This window comes from Lagopus muta, chromosome 4, assembly GCF_023343835.1.
Source record: "Lagopus muta isolate bLagMut1 chromosome 4, bLagMut1 primary, whole genome shotgun sequence".
NCBI classification, from domain to species: domain Eukaryota; kingdom Metazoa; phylum Chordata; class Aves; order Galliformes; family Phasianidae; genus Lagopus; species Lagopus muta.
Window position 1 is genome coordinate 47,880,539 of NC_064436.1, and position 20,152 is coordinate 47,900,690.

At 36.3% G+C, this 20,152-nt stretch overlaps 1 long non-coding RNA gene across 1 annotated transcript; it reads left to right on the forward strand.

Moving 5' to 3' along the window:
* Positions 1-6,627: 6,627 nt before the first annotated feature.
* On the forward strand, positions 6,628-16,438 carry LOC125691792 (uncharacterized). Its single transcript, XR_007376249.1, has 3 exons — positions 6,628-6,703; positions 12,371-12,570; positions 12,900-16,438. It is a non-coding gene; the product is annotated as an uncharacterized LOC125691792 (long non-coding RNA).
* The last annotated feature ends 3,714 nt before the right edge of the window (positions 16,439-20,152 follow it).

Below are 20,152 nucleotides of genomic sequence, written 5' to 3' on the forward strand. Positions count from 1 at the left end.
CCACAGGCAGGGCCACCAAATTTACTTGCATCCAAATTTACTTAGACATTATGTTCTGATACTATGATAAGGAAGAAGTTCAGTCTTATCTGGAACAGTGTCTCATTGTACATTAAATTTTGAAAAAAGTTTAAAGACATTCCTTATTTACAGAACATGAGAAAGTGAGCATTCCATGATTAGAGCTTTTCAGCAGAGAGGTAGGATGTCTATCCAGCTGCTCTAATTTAGATGATTCATATGTGAGTGAACAATTTCAGTATGAAAGTGTTCTTTATCTTTTAATTCTCAAGAATCAACAAAATAATATATATATATATGTATATCCATTTAAAACGTTAGTGACTGTCCACAAGCTGTTTAGCAAATAAATGCAAGATTTACAATTCCATCATTAGAACCCTCCTTCAGCAGTTCTCAGCATGCTCCTGATAAAAATGATATAACTGCTATACTCCACTGATCATAGAGAAATAGATTTACAGCCATGCACTGGAATTCTGTCTGTACTTCTATCACTTCTGCAAGGGATCATAATTATTCGCTGCAGAAAATGAGTTAATGGAATAAATGAAGTATGCAGATACCTGTCAGCCCTGACAAACAACTTTGCTGTTCAATTAGCATAACTCTATCCCTTATTAAAGAACTGGGATTACTCATCATAGTTAAATGCTTTATTTATTTAAGATGTTCATCTATAAACCAGGCCTAGAGAAGTATCAGTTTATTTCCCCAAAGCCTGTCGGCTATGGAAGTTGGTGTAGTTATGTACAGAAGAGTGTGTGTATGTGTTTTTTAATAGCATGGGCCACATCTCTAATCCATATCATTTTGTGAGCTGTCTCTTCACCCATTCACATGATGTGGCATTCCCATGGCAACTAGTGTAGCTGCCAACATGGAAAAATACTAGTGGTATATTTAATGCACTTTCACTTTAGCAGTAGGCACATCATCCCTTCTGGGATCAACATATAGACAAAGCAGAAGTAGGAGCTGCAGAACATACAAGCGCCTTTTTGGAAGGAGCAGACAGAAGCACCTGGGACTGCTCTGAACTCATCATGAGTCCTTTATGCTGTAAGGCCATGTAAAATATCTCTAATGGATGTTTCCTGGAAAGAGAGACTCAAGGATAATTACAGGCTTGGTGTGAGTATTCATATGCTTTTGGGAACTGACCGAGAAGGGCTGCTTTCTGACAGTGTGAAGGAAAGGGCTCCATTGGAGAAACTCTACCCAGCCTGGAAAATTCCTGTCCTTGCTGTTCTCTGTGGCAGTTACTCCACGCAAAGTAGGGTTGGGACACAAGACTCTCAAAGCATGGAGCAGGATGAATATCCTACACTAACATCTTGGTTTAAAAAATAAAAAAAAAAAACAAAAAAAACCAACCAACCACGGAGCTTAGTCCTTCTGGGAAAGAAAAATTGAGGTAAGATAAACATGGCATGAAGTTCATAAGACTTCAGTGCAACTGTGGTAATATTGCTATGTTTCCACAATCCATTTGCACATTGCTAGGATTTTGTTAACTGATTAAAATTTAAGGACATAAAATTTACATAAAGGTTTCAGGATATAAATGTTGGCAGAGAAAAAATATTTCCGCATATGTTAGAAATTATTTTGATAGCATTAACTTGAAATATTTCATAAAGGATAAGCCGATAATATAAAAACCACTCTAAAAGAAAGAAAGAAAAAAAAAAAAAGTAACTCCTTAATAACAAAACAGTTCTCAAAGGCTAACACCCCCCTCTCCCCCGAAATTACTTAACCTTATCCTCTGCTGCCATCCTGTGGCTATTTATTTCAAAATGCTATTAGACTTGGCTACGTGAGCTACAGAACGTGAAAAGCTTGAACTTTTTGCAAAATGCAGACAAAACATCAAATCCTGGGGTGAAGTGGCATTTTTTCAGGCAAGGGGTATTGAAAATAAATTAATACTAGGCAACTTTTTTTAAGTACACATCTTTTAATACACCACAAAAGAGCAGGGGATTACCGAGCAGTAAGAGAAAGAAGCTTTCTTTCTGTGAAAAAGGTTCAAGTTAAAGCAGGTGTTAGAGATGCCTTTGTGAGGAAATAGGGAGGCAAAGGAAAGAAAGGCAGCCCCAGCAGCATGTCTTTCCATCTTTAAAAGGAATGTCTAGAGTAAGCGGGATTAATTAGCATTTGGCTGTGCCTCACTCTCTCCTTTGCCTGCAGAGCAATTCTCCAGGGACCTGACATTTAGGGAGTTAATGTCAGCTCCATCCCACCCTAAGGGACAAGCAGTAGACCTTTATAGAACACCTGTATGAGATGTGCATGGCACTCAATTAGTAGTATGCAAATATCAAGGAAAAGGAAACTGCTTATTAATGTAAAATTATTAGTATGATTTATAAGCTGCTCAAAGCAGGACATATTTTAACAGCTGTCCAACTTTAGAGAAATAGAAATAGAAAAACTTCTATCTCAATTTTAAGTATGGGGAAAATAATGAAAATTATTTCTAACAGGGCAAGAGGTAGACAAGAACTCTTCTGTGAGTTTTAAGAAGGAGCTTGACCAGTTTGCCAAAAGTAGTATGTTAGAGCCTTGACTCTGAGAATATTGAAAGCTCTTCTCAGATCTCTACAGCAGGCTCAAATGAAAAAGGATAGCATAGCTGCTTTTGCATAGGTATAACATTTTCCTTATTTGTTAGGCTTAAGTATGTGCATGTTTTAACTCTTCCAAACCCAAAGACACTGTCATTACCGATGACTCTTGACCTGCCAGGAACACTATCTTCACTGCAGTCCCTGAGCTATAATCATGTCATTGGGAATGTTTAAGAAATATATTCTCCCAGACAGTGTAAAGGTACATGTTCAGTTAAGTCCAGAGATTAGGAAGGACATCTCCAGAAGATACCTGGGCTCAGAATTCAGGTGGCTATAGACAGCAGAAGGCTGCATTTCTCCATCCTGCACTTGTAGAAAAAGGATTCTGCTTACTATTTTGTGTGTGCATTCATGATCACAGCTGCAAGAGAAAGAAGGGTGGCCAATTGCCACAGTGACCATATTTTCAATTTAATCTTGTTTGCTGTTTTGACTCAACTATCAAATATGACTGAGACATTAAGAATGAATATCTTCTTTCTGTCAAATGAGGATGCTGACCACATAAATTAATAGTGAAAATACAAAGGCCAGCTGTCAAACAAATTTCTACCTCAGTCACACAAATGATATTTGTTTTCTTTCTTTTCATATTTCTGTCAATACATATTTCAAAGAAGATATCAGCCAAAGGAAGAACTACTGGACATATTCTGTCTGAGTGACAGCAAAGTCTTCCACTCAAGGCGTGGAAAGCCTTATTTGAACAAAATGACTTTCTTAGAGATGATTTGGTGATCCCACAAGCAAAGAGTAAAAAGATCATTCAAAGGGGAGCTTCTCACCACACAGATATAACAGGGAAATAAATTTACAACAAAAGTGAAAAGGAGAACTAATGCTTGAGAGATGTATTAGCGTTTTAAGGCTAGAAAAGAAGGGAAAAAAAATGAGGACTCCTACAGAACAAGAAAGAGAAGCAGAGATCTGTTTCCTACAGGTCAGGAAACTGGGCAGAAGCTTGAAAAGATTAGACAACACGCCAGTATCAGGCATTCATCATATTTCATCCCTGGTAGCAGCAGGGATGAAAAATGTAACTGCATAAAACATACACAGTAATGAGTATTCTGCACTAAATGTATTCTCAGCCATGCCCAAAAGCCATCAAAATTATTTTCATTGAGATTCATAGATGGTAAGAAACTCAGTGAGGGACAAAAAGGGAAACTCTTCTGGAGCACTGACAAGAAAAGTCACAAGTCACTGCAAGCTAGGATGAGATCCTAAAGAACATAGAGAGGCTCTCCTAGCTGATTATGATTAATATGGTTTCAGATTAATAACTCTGCACAACAAGAAAATTGCTTTCATGATTTTCTGGCATTCTAATGGATGTACAAGACAGGGATAAAGAACTCTCTCACAGGCAACAGAATAAGGAGCACTTTTCAGCAAATTAAGGGCTGAAAAGCAAACATGTTTATTGCTTTGCATAGTTAAGCCTTAAAAAGGACAATACTTTTATGAGTCTAACAGCCCTGTCAGCAGATGAACTATCCCATGAAAGTTGATATGACTGCTTATTTGACTTAGAATCACTATTTACCAAAAAAAAAAAAAAAAGGGGGGGGAGGGGGAGTGGAAAGGGAGGGGGCTGAAGAAAAACCCTAGGAGGTATATTCAGAAAAAGAATCCATGTCCAGCAGAAAACATAAAATGCATCTGGGGTAGAAAATTACTTAATTTTCTTTTCTCTTAAAGTTTGCTACTAGCTGTGTATAGGTAGGTCTTCCATCTTCTGCTCTCCTGTGCTAGGTGCTAATCTGCTTTCTGGCTCCTACTTTACCTATTCTTTCCTTGATATTTATTTTTCATGTTCAGCCTGTGATGGCACCATTATCCTTTCTCTCATACCGTGCGTCGGCAACTATCCTAGCAATTACCTTATAAGGGAATTAAAGTTTTGACTGGAGTTCCTCCAGAATGGTCAAGGGTTCTATCAGCTAAAAAAAAGCATTCAGTCTTGATGACCATCTATCCCATACGTTCATATCATAGAGGCATCGAATGGCTTGGTTTGGAAGAAATCTTAAATATTATCTAGTTCCAAACTCCAGCCACAAGCAGGGTTGCCACACACTGGATCAGGTATTAGATTCACTAGATCATACTTTATTCCCAGTCACAGTTCCTTACAGGTAGTCCTAATAAAGACTAGTATGCCTATATAATTGATATCTTTTCGGGTTAGGCTGAACTAATAATCCAAGGCCATTGTCTGACATGTCATATGAAAGCCTTTGCTTTACTTGGAGCAGTTGCAAAGGCTGATGGGAAGAAACATTTAGTAAATTAAGAGGTAACAAAATTATTTTTCTTTGCGCACCACTAGCTAAGGTTAATTTCTGCTGATTGTAATAATATGCAGTTCTTAGGAATGACGTTCAATAAAAAATTCTTTTGTAATATTGTTAGAATAGAAACTCAAAAGTTAAACCTAGAAGAAAAATATTATTTTCTTCCTTGTGGGATATCTATCACTTATATATTTTAGGAATTAGAACTTGATTCTATTTTTAGCACTCTTTTATATCATTCATCAAACCAGAATCTTCTCTTAATAAAACATCTCAGCAGGTTAGCAGAATTTATGTAACACTTCCACAGATTATCTCTTTGTAGGATTTTGCCATTCTTATACAAAGCAAGGACTGTGCAGGCACAAAATGAGCTCATTTTGGATTTTTTTAAGTACCTTAATTACTCATTAATAGGTATATATACCTGTATTCACACATCACATCAATAGAGAAAGAAAGAAAGAATTAGAGAGAGAAAGTGAATAATACACAAAGGACCGTAAAAGGGAAAAATATGCATACTTAGAGTAATGGTTTATCTGTCTTAGGGATCAGGTTGGGTAAGATGCCAACAAGATACAGAGATGGTCTTTTTATTTTTTTCAAGAAAGTGAAAGTGAATTGTCTCAACAATTAATAGTAAGAGACTAAAAATGTCAGTTTTATATATGCACTAGTAAATAATTCACTTCTACAGTTGCTGAAAAATCTCTGGACTCAAATCTCTGGAGATTCTCAAGGAAAAAGTCTGCTCAACTGCTGGAGTGCCTGTGGCAGGTAACTGCCTCATATTGATCTGCATTCCCTCAGTGTCCAGCAAAGGGACTCAGAGTATAATTTTTTGTTCTTTGTGCTTCAGAGCTATTACAGCAAAACCTCCATTTAAGCAGATTTACTGGCTGTGGTACATTCAGATAGATGGCTGTTAACTATGAGAGTTCTACAGAGTTACTTATGCGTTTAGTGATTAGAAATAAGTTACCTGAAAATCATGTTGCTCTAACTGTTAACATCAGTCACAGGACAGCAAGGATGACTGAAAAGACATTTTCCTGCCAAATGAAATCATAAGATATACAGGATTCAAATGTGTATACACATGGGAAAAAATACACAGACAAATATAGACATATACTGAAAAAATGTTGTAAGAGTTAGTGAACGCTTGTACCATTGTGTAGGAGCCATAGTGATGTCTTAAATTAACTGCCTCTTGTAATAGTTTTTTAAAATTCAATTTTTTTTCTTCTAAAATCTTGAAATCATAAAATTGAGTTGGAAGTGATGCTTAAAGGCCATCTAGACCAATCCCCTTGCAATGTACAGGGACATCTATAGCTGCATCAGGTTTCTCAGAGCTCCATCCAGCCTGACCTCAGATGTCTTCAAGATAGGGCATCCATCACCTCTCTGGGCAACCTGTTCCAGTGCCTCGCCACCCTTCCTGCAACAAACTTTTCTTCTTTACAACACTCCCAGTCAGTTCCTGAAACATCCACACACCAATTACTCCTCACTACAGCAAATCCCACACAGAGCTGAAACTTGTCTCCTACACAGAACCAAAGACCAAGAAAGGCAGGTGCATGAGAAGCTCATTAATGCTGATTAACAGAAACTACTAAAGGGAGTAGTGGTATAGGTCTCTAGTGTTTCTCATAGCTGCATGCTTGAGTCTGAGTGGTAGAAGCAGCTCTCTTTGCAGAAGATTGGAAGCCAATACCTGTGTGTTGGAAATAAGTGAGTAGGCATTTCTTTATTTTCTTTTAAAACATACCAAGAAAAGTGAGTCATCAATCTATTCTCTTTTATACAATATGGGGATAGAGAAGCTGAAAAATGAGGTGTAAGTTATTTGCATGTATCTTGAATGCTACAAAATTGCAGCTTTGAATGTGTGCTTTTTACTTTGAGGAAGACTGATGAATTTGAGATGGGTCTGTCCATTTTAATAGGAAGCAAGATGCAGGGACAGAAAACACAAAGGCCTGTGGGAGAGAGTACATGGGAGAGCAAATCAGGAAGGAAGGAAGTGGAAGCTTCCTCCTACTTTTAGTCAGGTATAATGTAAAATGTTTTCAACAGTCTTGATAATAGTTCTAGAAAAAATAAAGCCTAACAATACAATATTATGCTAGAAAGACTTGTGGCTTTAATGAGAGCATTTGGCTGATATTTTTTTTCTTGACCTTACCACAACAACATTTTTTTCATTAATATGCTTGATAGATAGTGATTTAAAATAGTTATTTTCTTCAGTGTGACGAGGAAGAAAATGTATTTATTTGTCAAAGGGAATAAGGGAGGAAGCATAGTCTTCTTCCCAAGGTAACATGGGCATTTTAAGAAAGTACTGTGCTTAGAGGCCCTGGAAGAGCATGTGTCTTCTCCATAGAAATAAATATGAAAATGAAACTTAAATAGACCTTGTGCAACAGCTTTGGCTTTAAGAGAGGATTTTGAAAACTTTTAGTTTGTTGGCACTTCAACTAATGCTTGGTTAAACAGGGATGAGTAATACAAAGCAGAAAATAACTACTTCATTTCAAGTGAAATATACATTATCAGAATGTGATCTGACAGTGATGCAGTGTATTCATGACATGATGTGGATGGACTGACTGGAACACACTTTGCCTTAGGAGTTTCTAAAGTGAACAGAGAACACAGGTGTTTATGTCTGAAAAGAATTCACTCAAGCGTTAAGAAATTTCCTCAGAAGAAATCCTGACAAGTCCTTAGAGAGTTTAAAAATTTATAGAGATTTCCTCTCCATCTTTTAGTTTGTCTTGATATCTTGACTAAATAACAAGTTTTTTTATTCTTCTGTTTATTTGATATGTGTTTTTAGATCTTTGGTCAGGTTCTAGGAAAGGGACTGTCATCATTTAGCTGAGTTAGATACAAATTGTGGATTTCAAGTACTTCCAGACCATCTGGATCTGAGACAATCTAAATGCTGTTTTTGATTTTGGTCTGCCAGCAATGCGCAGGTTAGCATGCCTTTTGTGATAGTGCAGTCTTGTCTTCAGCTGGAATGGTGGTGAATCCAGATCATTCTATTTCCATTTCTGAGCTATTTATATTTGTTTCAAAATGAGAAATGTGGAATAATCTGCATTTTGAAGTCACAAGCACACGAGATGCAAAGTCTTTACCTGCAAAAACAGAAGTATTTCAAGAGCCACAAAATCAGATGCTTGTTTTGGTTTATGATGTAGTTTATGATAAACCCACAGGTTTATCATAGCTCATGATAAACACACAGGTTTATCATAGCTCTTAGTTCTTCAGTAAATCTTTCTCAAATACCTTTGTTTCCTTGTGATCAGTGGCTAAATGTTCACACAACACAGAATTATTTTAAAAACAAAAAAAAATAGCTAAATACCCATACACAACTACATACACACACACACACACACAAAAAAAAAAAAAAAAAAAAAAAAAATCCATTAATAAAAGAAGACAGTAAGAGGAACTGATTGCTAACTCCAAAGCTGAAGGTCTTCTTGATATGAGGATGTACACACATTTCACACAGTGGCATGACCTGGTTTTGTAAACTTAAAACTGCAAAAGCAGTTCAAAATTGCTAGCACTGTAAACACGCATAAAAACTGGCTAATCCTAAATTTGCCTTCTAAATCCTAAATTTGCTAATTGGCTAATCCTAAATTTGACTTCTTCATTTTAGCTCTAAAAACACATTAGGCTGTGGCTGTTCTGAGTAGCTAATCCCCTCCTGAAAACCTAGGCTACATGGTATAAATGCCCACAGATAATTAATTTAGTAATTACTTAGAAAATGATTGATGAAACCGGAGTGCATTGTGTTAATTTTAACAGCTAGAGAGTCAGTGGTGTGATGTCTTTTCAAATAGCCAGTTGTTCCATTTGGAAGCAGAAAACCTCAATTCACTGCCTGCCTAGTAAATTGAGTCTGAACCACGGTGCCAAAGTTAATTCTTAGGTCCCTCTTTACCCGACTGAGGGGTTGCTGAATGTATTCAGTATAAATGGAAAACTGAAACATTCCAAATAGCACTCAAGTAAAATCCTAAAAATGGTCCTGTCCTACACAAGTATCTTGAAAATCACACGTTTTCTCTGCCTGTAATGAGTATTATCTGTCACTTTCTTAATAGTTCTATTGAAGTTTTTATTTTTCCACTGCTCTAGTCTTCTGGAAATACTGATTCAACTCAAGAATTCCCTCATTAGATAATGAAAGAGGGGCTGGTCTCTCTTCTTTTCATACAAGCTTGAATTCGCTCATGTAAATTTTTTAAGATGAGAAATATGAAGTATGGCAACAAAAGTCTATATCATCTTAGGTGGTAGGTGCTGAAATGGAAAACTGCTGACTCTTGACCAATGCACACTAGGAAAATATTGTTTGTATGTCATCTGAAGAGAGGGATTCCAAATTGTTTGTCCTGTAACCATTATGTGCTTGAGTAAGTCTTGTAACAGCACTCCACTGCCTACCTAGGCAGACACCTATACAGATCCAGACACGTGTTTGAGCTGGGAAAATGAGTTTACATCAGTCTAATTCTCACAATTTGAGGCCTAAAAAATACACTATGCAAGAACAAAAAGTATATAATTATATCATAAGTATATAAAAAAGAGCATATAATCATAAAAAAGGCAATGTAATCATTACTATTGAAAAGCTATCAACGTAAACATTCAAGGCCTGACAATTTATAGGTTGATGAAGTTAGGAAGGAAATAGTCTTAGAATGTTTATACATAAGTTTGTGTGCAAAACAATAATTTTGTTCCTAATTTTGAACACCATGTCATATATCCGTTTTGCAATACTGATACTGTAGATTATCTTAATCTTGCTTTTAGCTTTTTTTCTTGCCTTTTTTTCATGATACAATGCATCTTTTTAAAAGAATCATGTTGTTAAGAGAGATTGGCAGAAAAAAAAAAAAGAGATTAGATCACTTACAGAGAAGATGTCTATGCTTACAAAAGTCAGACCTGATCTTTAATGACAGAAACATCCAACTAGTCAAAAAAAAAAAAAAAAAAAAAATTGATTTGCACCTCAAAAAATGAGCATGAGAAGACATTTTTGAGAACCTCAAGCTGATTTAAACCTGTGTCACCAAGGCAAGAATATTTTGGGAAAAAGCAGAAACCTGTTTATTTTCATCGTGCACTGATCATTACTTTTGAAATTTCTAGGAACTGAGCATTGCTTTATACTGTTGATTTTGAGAATCTGTTAAATCTCTTTAAGATTAGTTTTGCTGTGCAAATTGTAGATTTATCCACTACCATTAATGGCAATCTTTAGATACCTCTTGCCATCCCGTTTCTGCTCACTCTGAAGACTTGTGAGGGCTTGCTCTAGCGTTGGTATGAATGTGAATGCACAGTTTAATATTGAATACAACAAAGAAATACTTCAGTAAATGGGTACCCTTTATTAGCCACCAATTTTTAATGCAGAACTGGTTTCTTGTTTTCTTAAAATCATTTATTTTCTTAAGATCATATGCACCCATGAGCAGCATATGCACCCATATGAACAATCCAGAATCAACTCAGTTGTCTAGAGGTAAAGTTTGGAGTCTTTCTAGAAGAAGACAGTACGTCTTTCCATGGTCTTTCTGTGCCAATATTTTAATTGTCATTCAAATTCCAGCAATGCTGTGCTTTTAATTTAGCTGATAAATCTGTTAAATCCTGTGAAATAAGAAACGACTGGGCCCATTAAAAGGTTTGAAAAATGAAGCATTTCATTCGGAAGCCATTAGGTTTCAGTGCCCCTGAATCACTTGCTGGATTTTCAGCTTAACAGATTTGATTTATCTGGACAGAACTATGAAATATTGGTCTTTCTGTTGATGGCTTGAATAAATGCTGTGGCATGGAATGATTCAACTTGTAATGGCAACAGCAAAGCAAAGCTGATGTCCTCTCATACGCAGAGCTCAGAATGGATACACATGGGGCTTGTTTCTGGATGTTGGTTAAACAAAAGGATGCAGCAGTCTGTTGGCAACATTTAGAAACAATCCATGATATCATAAATTGTAAGAACTTGGACTCTGTAAATCAAGATAGCTTAGGGTTTATCTGTGATATCAAACTGCAGATTTTAATAAACATGCTACAGCAAATCATTTAGTCTTTCCATATAACAAAAAAAGAAGTAGATAAAGGAACAGAAGATTTATTTGCGCTAAATCTGATTATATTAAGATGTATTCATGTTACTAAATTCTCAGCCTTTCAGCAAAGAAAAAAATCACTGCAAAAGATCCCACATTCTGTGTTTGAAAGTGTTCTAAATTGAAATATTTCTACTGCTTTTTCCTAAATCATGGGCGAAAATAATGGACAACAAATAATCATAGAAACTCCAAGATTGGAAAAGATCCATAGGATCACCCAGTCCATCTACCAATCACCAATAGCTCTTACTAAACCATGTCCCTCAACGCAATGTCCAAACATTCCTTAAACACCTCTAGTGTTGGTGACTCCATCAACTCCTTGCACAGCCCATTCCAGTGCCTGACCACTCTTTCAGAGAAGTAGGATTTCCTAATGTCCAGTCTGAATCTCCCCTGGCACAGCTTGAAGCCATTCCCTCTAGTCCTATCACTAGTTACACAAGAGAAGAGACAGACCTCCAGCTCACTACAACCTCCCTTCAGGTAGTTATAGAGAGCAATAAGGTCTCCCCTGAACTTCCTCTTCTCTAAAGGAATACAATGAGTCTGTGTTCTTTGCTGTATTCCAGTTGGGTGCACAAATTGATATTTACTTGAATGATCTTGTTAATTTTATTTTAAACAAAATGAACAAACCCGAAGCTCACATTTTAGCATGAATAATTACCTGGTTCAGTTTAAATCAAAAGTTACAGCTTTCCCTGACTATTCTCTGGGACTATAAAGGGAAAATTTGGCCAAAGCCATTAGTGTTAGAAGGTTCATGTAGGAATTACCATGGAATAACACACAGGTGTGCTAGTATTTGTCTTTGTTTTGGATGTTACTGGTCTTGTGTGTGAGTTCAGAAGTCCTGGACTCCTTAGCAATCCTATTAATGTGTGAAAGCCAACAGCCTAGAAAAAAGAGGGAAGAGCAGGATATGTAAACATCATGGGAAAGTAGATAGTATCCCCTGTTGAGACTTCACTCCTAATCAGCACTCGGGAGCTGAAGCGTACAAAATATTTCTCTTTCCACTCTCGTTAGAATATTTTATACACTGGGGAGCCAACAGAATTATCCTTTGTCATTAAGATTGTTTTTTGCAGCACAGAAATATTTTTAACTGGTACTGCAGCTGAGCCTGTGAGTTGGAATGCCCCCAGTTTGCAGCGTGGCTCAGCACAGAGTCATCCTAACTTTAGTTTACTATACACAGGTACTGTCAGGCAGTGCTCCTCACAGCCATGTACAACTGGGAAATCTTCTAAGCCCTGGCCTGGATGGAAGTAATATTGATGATTGGCAGCTCTGCCCTTGAACCGACAAACTGAAGTCTGCTCTCAGAATATGATTTGAACATACAGAACCTTGACTGACCAACTGGGATCAGCTTTCTGTATCATATGCTAGCAAATGGTATGTGCATGGGGGTGGGGGAACTGCATGTATTGCTAGCACTGCTAGCTCATGTTTGCAGAAAAAGTTACAGAAAAACTAAACAAAAACCCTGTTTAGCCAGCTCTGAGGGTACCATAGCAATCTGTATGCAAAGGCACAGCTCAGATTGTGAGAAAGAAAGTTCAGTATCTGGAAGACAGGATAGACATGTTTAGTTGAGAATTTACAACTCTGTTCCTTGAGAAATTTTTCTGCAGCCAAGGACAGCTCACAGCAGTGACGTGGCTTTTTGTTGTTGGATTTTTTTTTTTTTTTTTTTTTTTTTTTTTTTTTTTTTTTTTTTTTAGAACAGAGGAGTTAATTGCACAGTATACTCAGAAATGGGAAATGTTCTGAAGGAGCCAATGGACACTTGATAAAAATGTTTTCCTGGAAAGGAATGCCAACTTCATTCTGTAGAGCATGGATTATGAAAATGTGGATCTTCTGAGAAGATTAGCCGTACTGACCAACCTAATGCTCCCTCCATGGCAAAAAGTTAGGGAATATGGGAACACGTTATAAGGCAATTTGAATGCCAGCTTGCTTCTTTCCTCCTTCAGAAGGCATGGGCTTCAAACAATTAAGAAAATGTCCCAACAGACCTTGAAGTATGAGACTACATGGGTTCACTGTAACTTTAAGTCTGACATGATCAGTCTGATTACAATGAGGGGGGAAAAAAAAATTGTCCAGCTACTGCTTGACTTGGATGACATGTGGAGCTCATTGTTGGACTGATCTCTGCCTTTTGAAATACAGGCTATCCATCAACTTCTCTCCATATGCACCCAGACAGCCATCTGTCAGGCAGACTGATGTCAGCAAATTAAAGACGGTGTAATCACCACCTGCCAAATGTAGCTGCAGTTTTAAATTATATAGCACAGCTTTTAGGATGGTATTACTGAGGAACTTTGCAAAAGGCCTTGCCCCATCTGATTATACACTTGTGCCTTAAATACTGAAACAAGTTTAATACCAATAAAGAAGAAAGCATATCTTTTTCTAATGTGCTTTACAATAGTATTTAATATTATCAGTTTTACTGTTCTATTAAAAACACATGAGGAGAAATACTACAAGATTTCATACAGCTTGAGTTCATAAAGCTGCATAGGCAGGATGTCATTGTAGAAAGCCAACTGCTTCTAAAAAAGGAATCACATTCCCATGTGATACTAACATCATACTATTAAAAACACCTTTGTAATACTTGTAGTTGTATTCCCGTTATACTGTCTGCAAAATTACTCAAGCACTTCTCACTCATCTAGAAAACATTATCATTAATGCAACTGAGCAGAAATCTGTCCTCAGCCTTGGTGGTTCCCTTGCAGCTAAGGAAGCTAAAAGAAGAATCTAACTAAGAGAGAAAATAACTCAGAAAAGGTCAGTAAACAACATGTAACCATTAGAAACTTGTGCACTCATATAGCTTTCTTTCAACAAGACATTCCCAGATGTAAAGATGGCACTGAACTATCATAGCACTGCGCAGTCAGAGAGAAATGGGCAACAAGGAAGGTGTTGAGGTCAAATATGATATAGCCAAATGGTGGTAGTTCCAAAAGTGGAGTGTTCTAAAGTTGCTTTAAACTAAATCTTAAGATGTCTGGAACGTTTCTGGAAAAATATAGAGAACAATATTTACTACATTAGAATAAATTCAATTAGAGGCATGTGGTGAGAACTTAGTAAATGTTAAGCCTATATAGTGCAACCTTGTGTAGCAGCAGGATCTGCTCAATATTCTTGAATTTGGAGTTTTTGGAGCTAGTAAGTTCTTCACAGTGACACATCAGCTTCTTCTGTGAAATGAGATCACTTTTAGCTCAAAAACCATCTGTCCAGTTGAAATTGCTCTCTTTGCTATGCATCTCTATGAATATCTCCACACTGATAATCTGTAGGTATGTAATCAAATTGCCAATCTTTGTTAGGTCTTTCTGAAGTTATTGCAACTCTCTGCAAACTAAACCAAATATTTTTATCACCTCTCTGCTTGGTCTCTCTTTCCAGGGCGTGAATGGAAAAGCATTCAGGTTTATGAGGCGCAATCTGTTCTTCCCAGGCCCATGCTGTTGCTGTTTATTTTGCAGTTTTCTGCCTCCTGCATTCAGATTAATTTCCTTATCATTTGACCCATTGTTTTCACCAGCTTTGATGCCAAACTAAGTGATAATATTCTAGACTTTGACCTTTATTACATATTGATACCATGTTTCCACTCTCAGCTGTTTCTAATTAAATTTAAATAAGCATGTGTTAATGTTATCTGCTTCTCCTACTTGGCAGTTAGAAAAAAAAGAAATAAGTTAGCAGGGGTGTGAACTTACTGCCTTGGGCCTTGTGAGGAATCGCTGCATGAGCGTGAGGGCAACCATTCTCTTTCAGGGATGCTGGCTCCTTAGCACTTGGCAGTTGGCCCTTAGATGATGTCCATGGTCTGTTTGTTTTACAAGCATAAACATAAACTCTTCTCACCTCAGAACATAGTGGCCACATTCAAATCTGTCTACTGATAGGGAGTCTGTCCAAGTCCTTTGAACTCATGTAGTCTAGCATATGCCAAACTCCTGAAATACCACATGCTTCCTGTATTCTTTTCTTAAAATGGACTCTCCCTAATAAATTGATTTTCTGTATATATTTATATGTGAGGAATGTTTTGCAACCCAGAAGGCTTAGATTGGATTTTCTGTGCAATTTTCAGGTTGCAGTTATACTGCCAAAGTCAGCAAGTAGTAGATCTAATGGCAAATATGAGGTAGAAACTGGTATCTATTTACTGAAGTGTTTTTGCTTCCATTCAGTAAATTGATGAAGGAAATTATCTTAAAATGCACTGACTTGCATAAACAGTCTTTTTAAATTATGTCCCCAAACATACCAGAGCCCACATATGATGAAAACTGCTGTTGTCATGAGTAAAGCTTAGTCACTAGTCATTAAATCCTTAAATTCACATGATTTCTTTAAAAGGTAACTCAGAAACTACTCAGAATATGTATTTCCCTTCTTAAAGAGAAAATGAAACCATATTGGGTTTTACAATGCTGATTGTCAGTCTGGTAATTGAATTGTCAGATTAAACCTCTTAGTTCCAGACTGGCAGCATTTTCCTTACTTCTAATTGCCACCATGAAAAATTAAGACTTGTCTTTTGATTCATCTTGATTTTATATTTATAACTTACAGCTTCATCACCTTCCTTCTCTTGTAATTTTCCTTCTCATTCATCTTTTCTCATTTATTTATGCCTCGGCACTCTTCTCTTCCTGTGTCATGATGCTCCTTCATTCTAGCTACAAAACACAGCAATGTGTCCCTGTAGAAAAATGCATTAGGCTAGAGTTTGTTTGCTTTACAGTAAGTCAGATAAATATGTGAAAGAATTAATAACTGTATCCAAACCAGAGCACTCTTTATCTGTCTCCTTCAGGCACAGTTAAATTGTCGGATAAAGATCACTGTCCACATACTAGGGCTGCATTTTGTAAGTCTCCACTGAATTTGAAATTTTGCTACATGGAAAACGTTTATGATCAGTTACATTTTGCTTTATGGAACAGTCATATTTATGAAGTAAATGCATTTTCCCCATAAAGATGACTAATGATGACAGCAAGAAACAAGTTAACTTGATTTTAGTCATTATCATCTCAGAAATAAAAGCATGAATACTGATATTTCAGTCTTTCTGGTTTGGGGAAAAAAGGCAAGTGTGGGATTGAACTGATACTGTCCGTCCAGAGACAGAAGATGTTATTTAGGGAAGAGAACAGAACAACTAATATAATTGAAGAAATAAGCCCTATAGTTCCCTCATGGTGCTGGACTTAACAGTGAAGAAGAAGAAGAATAGTAATAAACTATTGAAAATCAGTCGTAAGATTCTTTATATTTTTTTCTTTGTATTTTTCCGCTGAAACCTATAAATATCTTTGTATAGCTTATTTAAGTTTTAAAATACTAGTATCAGATTTGCAGAATCAATTCACAAGTGTGTACAAGCCTTTTTACCCAAATAGTAGAAAAGGTAGAGTGAAATTCAGTGATTTCAGAAATGTGGCTTTGAAGATGGTGTAGCGCATCAGCTGCTTTTGAAATAAGTATCTATTAGATAAACATGTTTTCTTTGAATTACATGTCTAAAAAGAGGATATGAAAATCAAAATAAGAGTGGGCTGAAATCTTGAATTGTCTTAGCAATTGCTTTAACTTTTAAAGAAATCATATTCTTTCACAATACATACCAACCTATCTAAAATATCATTCTAATCATGGTCTGTAAGCATGACTAGCAGTTTATTTTTTAGCATCTTCCACAGGTTCAGATTAGACATTAGAAAATAATTCTCTGAGAGAGTGGTCAGGAACTGGAATGGGCTGCCCAGGGAGGTGGTGGATTCACCATCCCTGGAGGTGTTCAAGAAACTTTCAGATGTACTGAGGGACATGATTTAGTGCAAAATATGGGTGACAGGTGAACAGTTGGACTGGATGATCTTGGAGGTTTTTTCCAACCTTGGTGATTCTATGACTCAAGTTTGTTGGCTGTCTCATGAAATGAGAGATTTGGAGGCTGCATTTTAAAAGACAAGGTGAATTACAAAATGCATTTCCCTTTTTCCTCACTCAAACACACATCTAGTTTGATCTGTTGCTTACAGCATTCCAGGTCCTGAAATTAAGGTGATGTGAGTCAGTCAGTTAGACTTCATAAAATGATTGCTATATGCACTTTTTTTCAACTGCACTATATCAAAATTAAAATTTTAACTTTGGCCGTTGTCCAAACCTTTTCAATATGCCTTCCATTTCTTTTGCAGTACATCAATTAGAGAGGCCATCTCTCTTCTCAATGAAAGTTAAGTTGCTGGTATACGAAAAGCACCAGCTCCTTTTAATATAATTTCCCCCACTGCTTTGTATTCTTCAAATTTAATACTGACTGGTGTTACTCTTCTTTACACAGTTTTTCTTAAATACTGAAATTGCCACCATTAAATTGTTTGTGGTTTTTTCACTTGATTGAAGCACTGTGATAGGCAATTGTCTAGCATAATCTGACATTATTTCAGGAAGATTTTTCCTTCTGGTTTGGAAGTAATGTGTAGGATGAAAATTACATATTTCTTAGAGGATATGCTTTTTTTAACTATTTCAAATATGTACATTATGTTCATGCTCTATAATAGATGAATGTAGAAGTCTTTTTCGCTTGTTTGAAATTCATGGAAAAAGTCTATACTATTCCCTCTGATAACATAAAGAAATTATGCCCCAGAAATATATTGAAAAGTGACATGTAATAGATTCTGTTGTAAAAGAGAAATAATAGATATATCCCAGTTGAGTTCCTGGACTCTATTAATTTTCATTTACTTTCATCTGTTCAATCTTTTGCAGTGCTCTGTGGCATCTCATATAATACATCAGGGAAATTACAGCTGATTTCTAAAGCCTATTTAAAGAAAATGTTGAATGAAATTAAAAGACTCAGCACAGAAGTTATAGGAAGAGATGGCTTTCCTGCTCCCATAAATTTAAGTGATGTACTGAAAATCACTGTAAAGATTGAGGGAGGTGATCCTGCTCCTCTGCTCTTCACTGGCAAAGCCTCACCTGCAGTACTATGTCCAAATGTGGAATTCTCAGTACAGAGAGACATAGACCTGTTGGAGAGCATCCAGAGGATGGCCACAGAAATAATCCAAGGGAACACCTCTTATGAGGCCAGGCTGAAAGAGCTGGGGCTGCTTAGCCTGAAGAAGAAATGGCTCCGAGGTGAACTGATAGTGACCTTCTAATATCAAAAAGGGAGCTTTGGGAAAGAAGGGAACAGACTCTTTAGAAGGGTCTGAGGTGACAGAACTAGGGGAAATAGCTTCATGATTAAAGAGAGCAGATTTAGGTTGGATATAAGGAAAAACATTAACACTAAGAGTGGTGAGGCACTACAACAGGTTGCCCAGAGATGTGGTAGACAGTTTGTCCCCGGAAACTTTCAAGGCAAGGCTGAATCAGGCCCTGGGCAATCAGATCTAACTGTGTGTATCCCAGTTCATTGCAGGGGAGTTGGACTAGATGACCTTTGAAGATCCCTTCCAACTCTAAGGATTCTGTGATTCCATGTTTCCTTCCTTAGTAACTGAAAAGTCACAACCTTTGATTGTCAACACCTTCCAAGGTAAAGATTATCAGAATGCTGAAATAAATATAAGACAAATTAAATGTTGTGGATACTGTTTAAAAAGAAAAAGATATTTAAATGCTGTGGATTAGTGAGGACTTCTTATTAAGATTTTGATGTAACCTAAAAAAAAAAAAAAAAAAGAAAACCTTATAATTCCCAAATGATTCAAAAATAGCTAAAATACCTTTCATTGTGTCTTTGTATTGTTTCTTGTTCAGAAATACAATTTATTCTTTTACAGAATTTGATGGTAATCTTTCTCTTTATATACTTGTGGGAAGATAATCTATATAAAGATATGTGGCACTAATCTCCATGCCAACTGGATTACATGTAATTGAAAGAAAACCATCTGCAAACGTGCATCTTCTTTTCTTGACTAATTTCTGTAGCATAGTTTAACAGATCCTTGCACCACTACTACAGGATTTATGTGCTTAGAAAACAAGAATGAATGCTCCACTTCATAAGAGAAACAAAATACATATAATCTGGGGGATAAAATCTCTCTTCTAAGACTTTAACATTTCATATTTTCTCAGTCAGATTAACTGAAGATTGAGGTTTCTCTGACAGTTAATTGATTTCAAAAGTGCAATTGTATAGAATTTTTAGCGTTACTATTTCTTAAAGCAGTAGATTATTAATATAACACCATAAATTGCATAATTTGGCTTATAGGATACAAAGAGCGAAAAAAGTATTAATATGATCCTTTCCACTGAGATGTCTTGAAAGGTCTACCTCTAGTTTCCAGCATAGATGGTTTCCCATATTGTTTTTGCATGGATACTAACTTGTCACTGTTTCCAAATTTCTTATTGTTTTTGACAAAATTATTTCAGTCTGGATTAATTTCTCTAACACATAGAAGGGCCAACAAGAATTCCAACTTTTAAACTGATTCCATATTTCATGGGAGTACTGACAGAGTACTCATACTCATACACTAAAGAAAAGATATAACAACAGCAATCTTTTTTTTTTTCCCAGATGATTTGAACCAGGCTTATTTACTTCTATTTTACTTGTTTTTCTCTTCTGAATTTACAGCTACAGCCACAGCTCAAATTCTTAAACTTTTCAATAGCTAAAAATTTTTATTGTACCTAGGGTCAAGTTACGTTTTCCTTATGATGTTAACGGTTTAAACAATGCAAGAAAATGGTGTTGTCTTCTAATTACTCTATACCAGTAAAACAGTTTTAGATGATTGTTATGACAAGCAAAATGCATACTCTGCATGTATCTGTGAAACATGTGTCTTAATCCAAAGGGTAGAAACTGAGATCAGAATGTATGAATTATAATTTTGCAGTCAGTATTCAGATTCTCTTCAGTAGAATAGATATTTTCAGC